This window comes from Bos taurus, chromosome 13 (genome assembly GCF_002263795.3).
Source record: "Bos taurus isolate L1 Dominette 01449 registration number 42190680 breed Hereford chromosome 13, ARS-UCD2.0, whole genome shotgun sequence".
Taxonomy (NCBI): domain Eukaryota; kingdom Metazoa; phylum Chordata; class Mammalia; order Artiodactyla; family Bovidae; genus Bos; species Bos taurus.
Window position 1 is genome coordinate 28,133,041 of NC_037340.1, and position 8,584 is coordinate 28,141,624.

The following is an 8,584-nucleotide window of genomic DNA, read 5'->3' on the forward strand; positions in this document are numbered from 1 at the left end:
GCTGCCAAAAAATAAAAGTTTAGAAAAAGTTAAGTATACAAGTCAGTGGTTTTTAATGTTTTCAGGGTTGTGAACCATCACCACTATCTAATTTTAGAACATATTCATAATTCCAAAGGGAAACTCTGCATCCCTTAGCAGTGACTTCCTATTACTGCTCCCCATCCTGGCCCTAAACAACTGCTAATTACAATACTCCCAGTCTCTTCAGATTTGCCTAATGTGGACATTTCATATAAATGGAGTCATAGTATATCTGACCTTTGTGTCTAGTTTCCTTCACTTAGCATAATGTTTTCAAGATTCATCCATATCAGCATGTATCAGTATTTTATTTTCTTTAATTGCTGAATAATATTTCATTGTATGGGTATACCACACTTTATCCATTCATCAGTTGATGGACTGATGTCCAAAAACTTGAGTCTGAAAATTCAAGTTTCTGATTTTTGGCTACTATGAATAATGCTGCTCTGAACATTTGTGTACAAATCTCTGTGTGCTCAGAAGTTTTTCAATTCTTTGACCTTCCCCTCCACTCTTTTCTTTTAAATTGTTTTGTGGGATCTTCTTGGATCATGGATTGAATCTGTCTCCCACATTGGCAGGTGGATTTATTTTTACCACTGAGCCACCAGGGAAGCCCCATTTCCCCTCCACTCTTACTCCCCCTTCCCAGAGTCTTAAATATAGACTTGTGCTGGTGAGTCAGCTTTGACCACTTGGGTGAGGATGTTTCCCAGGGGTGATAGCACAATAAGATGGATATAACTGGGTTTCTGGATGACCACATGAAGCAGAGCTGCCTATGACCACCCTGGACCCCTACACCCACTTCTAGGCTATTATCAGTTGGAGGGAAAAAAATCTGTTTTGCATTTGAGGGCCTTACTGCGGGGAGGGGGGGCTCTTTGTTATAGCAGCTGAACATATGTTATGCTGATTATAACAATACTTTTAATATATGCTGTATAGAGACAAATTTTTACTTAAATCTCCACTCTGTTTCATGGATCTGTCTTCAATTTCAATAATTTTATGTTTAAATGGGAGAAGGATGGGAGGGGCCTATGTCTCTCTCTCAATTTCTAGAGCATTTCTTGACTTCTCTCTTGCATTCAATCTTTCAAATGAATTCAGACTCATTTTGTCAGCTTCCACCACCTCCTATTTTCTACCTCCAAAGTCATTGGGTACTTTCCAATCAAAAGTCATTTTTTGGTCTCTGAGAGTTTGCTCATTTTCTAAAGCTGTATGTCAAAATGCTAGCCTCAGCATTTTCAAGGTGTATTTGGGGTCCACCAGCCAACATCCAGGAGTCAGCTGGACGTTTAAAATATACCCAGTCCTCCATGACCGTTGAGCCCATCCACCCAGAGAGAGGGAAAGACCAGCTGTGGTCATGGCTTCCAGAGAGGCAGGGAGGACACACACACTTGAACAGTCCATGACACAAACCACAGAAACAAGCAAAATCTTACTGAGTCCAAGATGCCCACAGCTCTGGGTCTGTGTTACAGGGAGCATCTGTGAGGTCGCAGTGGAGGAAGATGGCATTGCTTCACACCAGTGAGATACTTCTCCTAAAGACAGGGCGGTGCTGCAGTGTTGATTACAAGAGAGGAAGGGGACTGTTAACTGAGTCTGATTTCCCCCTATTCAGTGGTTAGTAATACATCAATGTACAGAATTCTTAATTCAGTCATATACAGAGTAAGTGCCATCTATTGTAATGTATTCTTCCTCCCTCCACTGCTCGAGGACAGCAGAAAGCAATTCTCCTTCTGGAATGTGCAGTTGGTCCACCACTTCATTGAACCAATGTAGGATGCTCAATTTCCTTTGTAAGATGGATTTTTTTTTTTTGCTCCCTATTCACATTGAGGGCCCTCGACATTTGGAATCTGGATGGCATTGTTTTGGAGAGCGTGCACACCTGGAGTTCAGGAGTGTTCTCCATTTAACATACTTGCATCAGCTTAACTTTTTTTCTAAAATTCACTTCTATATTGTACAGATATAGAACAAATTTCTCCTTATTTTTGCTATTGTTCACATCTCCATGGGTAACTTCATAGACTTGGGCAAAAGCCCCTTCTCCAAGAAGGTGATCAGCGTAGACCAGCAATGAGCCTAATTGGAATTCAGTCTTGGGCTTGATGGCTGGAAGCTTACATGTCCATTCATAAGTATTTGGATAGGAACTCACTGGTTTAGAAAGCCCAGCTAAAAGTTTGAGAATCAACTCCTCATCTCAGGAATTCTCTCAACAGTGAAGTTTGGAGCGTCTACATTCCCAAGCAAGCCAGCCTGCATCGATTCAGCCTGGAGCCCAGCGCTGGCTTCTGATGGATCCTCTGCAATGGCAAAGTCAGGGGGTGCCACTCTGCCTTGCTGGTCAGCATGGCTGCAGCAAGCTGGCCCAGACGGAGCAAGGACGCAGAAGGGACATCTGTGGGGCACACTAAGTCTCGACTTATCTCTTCAATTGGACTGAACTTTCTCTTTCAAGGGTTCCACCTTGTTTCTTTTGAAAGAATCCAAAGCCACATGGGTGTGCTGGTGTGCTACCATATTTTCTTTATCTTCCAGTGGGTGCATGGAGTCCACGGGAAGCCTGTGGAAGGGCATAGATGCGAGCTGCATGGCAAACCTAAAGTCTCCTGGGCTCTTGGGGCTGGGTGCCAGGCTTTTGTTGCAGTGGACACCCCCCACAGCTGAATCATCCAGAAACTCATCAGTGTGAGGCACTTCATTTGGTTTTGTAGGAAACCAGCTCATGGAACGTTCTCCAAAGGTCCTGGCTCCTGCAAGTTTATTTTTTGGCTGTGGTAATCCATACTTTTCTTTGTTTCATCTTCAAATACAGGAAAAGCAGATGACAAAGAAGAGATGATCTTACTGACTCCCCAAGCCCCAGAAGATGTTACATTTTTTTGAAACTTGGTTTCAAACGCATCTTCATTTTGACTTAGAGATGGCCATTCCTCTTTGTCATCAGAAATATCAGGAACTGTAGGAGCCTGAAACATATTCACGATGAAACCAAGAGCTTACTTTGTGTGCACGGTGGGTGATGGCTACACTTTGGATGGTGTTGCCTGAGTGAGTGCCAGTGATATGTTTGGAGTTGTGTGAAAGGAACTTGTGTTAATAACTTCTGTGTTTCACACCCTCCTTTGACCTCTGCTCCACTGTGTAGCCTGAATTCATGAGTACTTTTGTTCACACACCTGGCATCTTTGCTGACCCCTGAAAACATGGCGTCCATCACTGGCTGGCCTGCCAAAGGAGCCAGGCAAGCTACACTCTGGTTGATGGCTGGGAACAACAGAGCAGTGGTGACAGCACTTGCCATGAGAGGAACAGAAGTTGCCTCTCTGGGTTTCTTGTCCACATTCTTCGAGGTCTGCTGAGGGATGGCTGGAAGACTCAGAGCTCTTAGTTCCTGCTGGGAGTCTGTGTGTGGCCCCAAACATGCTGGACTGACTTCAGACATCCCCTGGGAAGAGGGAAGGTTCTCATGAGACATCTCTGCTACTTGGTGTAACTTCTTATGAAGCTCATCCATTTTCTGTTTTAATAGTTGTTCATCAAAAGCATTTGCTTCTTTCCTTTTCATATAATGTCTCTCTTCATTTACCCATTGTTCATGCTTTCTCCATAGATTGTATTTCTGGGCTCTCAGCTCTTTGAAAGAAACCTCCAATTCTTGGCGAATAAGCTTCTCCTTGCAATACATGACAAACTGCTGAACATAAGCTTTGTCATAAGCTTAGATGGGTGTGCAGAATATCCTGATTTAGAAATCATGATCACCCTTTGTTCCATGTTCGACCCTTTATCACCAGCTGCAGGTGTTTCTCCAGAAAGTTGTGGACTCTGATTCTTAGAAATGCAGGCTATTTCCTGGATTTGATTTTGAGTTACCTTTGATTTAAAATCTGAGCATCAAGCAGAGGTTCTGAGGTTCTTGCTGGAGTTGGCAAATGGTTTCAGTGAGGTGTGTCTGAAACATCCTGTACTGTTGTTGCAGTAGCTCCCTAGGTTTGACAGAGGAGCTGACCAGGTTCTGCTCCCCTGGTTGTACAGAAACTCAAAAACTGGTGATGGTCACTATTGCACTCGGCAAATTTTAAACAATAATTGATGAACCTTGGGTCATTGTGATATCACTTCTTATCTAAAAATTCCTTCATTAGATGCTCTGATGAATTTGTTCACAACAAACTGTGGAAAATTCTTCAAGAGATGGGAATACCAGAGCACCTGACCTGCCTCCTGAGAAATCTGTACGCAGGTCAAGAAGCAACAGTTAGAACTGGACATGGAACAACAGATGGGTTCCAAATCAGGAAAGGAGTACGTCAGGCTGTATATTGTCACCCTGCTTATTTTAACTTATATGCAAAGTACATCATGAGAAATGCTGGACTGGATGAAGCACAAGCTGGAATCAAGATTGCTGGGAAAAATATCAGTACCTCAGGTATACAGATAACACCATACTTATGGCAGAAAGTGAAGGAGAACTAAAGAGCCTCTTGATGAAGGTGAAAGAGGAGAGTGAAAAAGTTGGCTTAAAACTCAACATTAGGAAAACTAAGACCATGGCATCTGGTCCCATCATTTCATAGCAAATAGATGGGGAAACAATGGAAACAGTGACAGACTTTATTATTTTGGGGTTTCAAAATCACTGCAGTTGGTGATTGCAGCCATGAAATTAAAAGACACTTACTCCTTGGAAGGAAAGTTATGACCAACCTAGACAGCATATTAAAAAGCAGAGACATTACTTTGCCAACAAAGGTCCATCTAGTCAAGGCTATGGTTTTTCCAGTAGTCTTGTATGGATGTCAGAGTTGGACTGTAAAGAAAGCTGAGTGCCGAAGAATTGATGCTTTTGAACTGTGATGTTGGAGAAGACTCTTGAGAGTCCCTTGGACTGCAAGGAGATCCAACCAGTTCATCCTAAAGGAGATCAGTCCTGTGTGTTCATTGGAAGGACTGATGTTGAAGCTGAAACTCCAATACTTTGGCTACCTCATGCAAAGAGCTGACTCATTGGAAAAAACCCTGATGCTGGGAAAAGATTGAGGGCAGGAGGAGAAGGAGATGTCAGAGGATTAGATGGTTGGATGGCATCACCAACACAATGGACATGGGTTTGGGTGAACTCCGGGAGTTGGTGATGGACAGGGAGAACTGGCGTGCTGCAGTTCATGGGGTTGCAAAGAGTCAGACACGACTGAGCAACTGAACTGAACTGACAGCATATTAAAAAGCAGAGACATTACTTTGCTAACAAAGGTCTGTCTAGTCAAGGTTATGGTTTTTCCAGTAGTCATGTGGATGCAAGAGTTGGACTATAAAGAAAGCTGAGCACTGAAGAATTGATGCTTTCGAACTCTGGTGTTGGAGAAGACTCTTGAGAGCCCCTTGGACTGCAAGGAGATCCAACCAGTCAATCCTAAAGGAAATTGGTCCTGAGTACTCATCGGAAGGACTGAAGCTGAAGCTCCAATACTTTGGCCACCTGATGCAAAGAATTGACTCATTTGAAAAGACCCTGATGCAAAGAATTGACTCATTTGAAAAGACCCTGATGCTGGGAAAGATTGAAGGCGGGAGGAGAATGGTTGGATAAGATGGTTGGACGGCATCACTGACTCAATGGACATGAGTTTGAGTAAACTTCAGGAATTGGTGATGGACTGGGAGGCTTGGCATGCTGCAGTCCATGGGGTCTGAAAGAGTCAGACATGACTGAGCAACTGAACTGAAGTATTCTTTATTCTCAGGAAAATTCTCTTCTACTCATCGCATGTAACTTTCCCATTAACCAAGTGGGTCATCACCCTTGTAGCTCTGCATATGGGCTTCAAACATTTGAAAAACATTTTCCGGGTTATCCATGGTGAAAGGACCCAGGCCAGCAGCAGTTTCAACTGCTCAGCTTCATTTTTGAAATGTGTTTTAAAGGAATTGGCCTTAGTTTCAAAGTTTAAGTTTAAAATGTCCTTCAGTTTCTCAGCATTAACAGGTAAAAATGGCAAAAAAAAAAAAAGTAAAACAATTAAAAGGCACATAAGTATTGAGTCTATTTGGAACATCAGTATGAAAGCACAGAATGCTGTGGATTATCCCACAAGGGCTCCATTTCTTTATTGTTCTTCAGCTTTCCCATTATGACTCATTTTACATTCTTTAATTTCACCGGTAACAAAATAGAAATAAATAATACATGCATGCATATAATATGTATTTTGGGAGGGATGACCAATATCATACGTTCAGAGGTTACAAAAACGCAAATGGAGTTGGTTTGTGAAAATTCAAAGCTTTGTTCTGAATCATTAGTTACCGGATTCTCCTGGGCAGCACCCACAACTCCAGCAGAGTTATGGACACTTATGAAGTGTCAACATAGGGACAGAAAGTCCACATGACTGAAGGCTATGGGACACAGAAGAGGGAGAGGGAAGTGTGTGTCCTAGTCCACCTCTGCTGGAGAGGATGAGAAGTGGGGGTCCTGAAAACATGTTTTCCCCAAGGACTGAAATCTACGTGGCCTTAAAGATCCCTGTGACATCATGATGCTTAGATTCCAGAGGGAAAACAGATAATAAACATAAATAAACAAGACAATCTCAGAGCATGGTAAGTTACCCAAAGGGACCGAAAGACTGTGACTTGATGGGGACTGGGGACTTCTCGTGAGCTGACAGACCCCTCTGTTATGATGGAGTTTAGTTCAGACTTGAGTTATGTGGGATGAATGGGGCTTCAAATCTTGATCAACTCTAGCTTGGGAGAAAGCTGCTCAGTTTAAGTTCCCTCTTCTTCTTCTGGAACTCGGGAGCTCAACAGAGTTTATGCTCTGGTGTTCCTTGGGGCTCACGGCTGTGCCCCCAGCCCCCAGCACTGTTCCAGGCAGACCCTAAGTGTTCAGCGACCACTCACTGAAAGAAGAAACGGGGTACCATGCGCACCTGAACTTGTCTGTCATCTTTTCCCAAACTGCCCCTCCCCCCATGTTTCCAATCTCACGGTTCCGAGCGGGAGACTTGGGTGTTGTCTTCCACACCTCCTCCCTCCTCCCCAAGGCTGCACTCCCTCCTCCAGCTGAGCTAGTGCATCACTGAGTCCTCTTGGTCCTCCTGTGCTTTAGCATGTGGGGCTTGGTCCTCTGGGGTCCTCTATCCATCCTTGGTTGTTCCCACTGTTTCTTAATGGGACTCCCTGCTCCTGACGTGCCCCTCCCCTCCCCTCAACATTCCAGACTTTAGCCAGACCCATCAAGGGTGCCTGTAACTCTGATCAGACCTCTTATTCAGAATCCTTCAGTGGCCCCCACAGCCGCCCCATTTTGTGGGATGGTCCCAGGCTGACAGGCTGCCCCAGCTCCAGCCCTCACCCCTTGCTTCCCAACCCTGGCTGTGCTAAATCAACACAGCACCTACCGACAACAAGTGTTCAGTAAGTGCTTGGGTAGGACTTGGAGGACAGGACTGGGAAGTGAGTCAGCCGCCATCCACCTATACTTAGTTTTAAGGGTGGGCCTGTAGGAGGGAGACAACTGAGGCAGGTGTGTGAGCTCTTATTCTACAGAAATGCAAGCGGTGTCCCTTCTGGTGGTGACACTCGACCCCCTTCCCTCACTGGATGAGAAAGCTCTTCAGGGTGTCAACCAGGAGAACTAGAGAGCACAGATCTTCACCAGGAGGTGGGAACAAAGGTGTCCCGGGGCCAAATCACATGACATAGCAATAATTAAAAAAAAAAAATACAAGTAATTCCCTGGCAAAAGGGCCATGTGTGTGGGGGGCAGGGGAGCGGTTACAGCATGAGGGGCAGGTAGGGGCCAGACCCTCAGCTTCCAAGGGTACATGGAGGGTTCATGAAGAATCGGTTGGCAGGAGTTTCGATTTCCTTTCTTTCCAAGCAGTTCACCCTCGTCACCTTCATTCCTGCAATCCAACGGCTTTCTTACCCTCCTCCCAGCTGTAGACTAGCCCACCACCCCCATCCCCTCAAACGAGGGCCCAAGAACTGGATCCTGAACCAAAGCCTGGACAGAGCTGACAGACCCTCCCGGGGGGGCCTTTGGAGGCAGGAGGGGGCAAGTGCCTGTGAAGAGTAGCACCCTTCTGTGTTCAGAGAGGAGAATAAAAGCAATTAGGTTTGAACAGCCACTTTGCATTAGAGGAGATTGACTTGTCCTTCTGATGTGTTGTTTCCATAGAAGCGGGGCTTAACCTTTTAAGTGAAGATTATGAAGGCACCTAATTCATTTAAAATTAGGCTTCAAGCATATCAGTACTTACTGCTCAAGTGTTACTGTAGGCCTTGCCATTGATCTGATTGCCAGGCAGAGCCTGTGACTTGAGATGCTCCAAGACGCTCTTTCTGGTGGCAATCTGGTCCGTGCGTTTATTTTTAAAAATTAACTTAGTAAAGAGACGATAAAACTTTCACATAAGATCACCAGAGTATTAATAAATACCTTTTAATTAATGGCTTGCATTGGCTCCTCTTCATAAATGCGGGAGGGCTGGCGCACAGGCACGAGACAGGCGAG

At 44.7% G+C, this 8,584-nt stretch overlaps 1 pseudogene; it reads right to left on the minus strand.

The window, feature by feature from the left end:
* Nucleotides 1-1,881: 1,881 nt before the first annotated feature.
* LOC100139210 (mitotic checkpoint serine/threonine-protein kinase BUB1-like) lies at nt 1,882-4,199 on the minus strand (annotated as a pseudogene).
* Nucleotides 4,200-8,584: the final 4,385 nt, after the last annotated feature.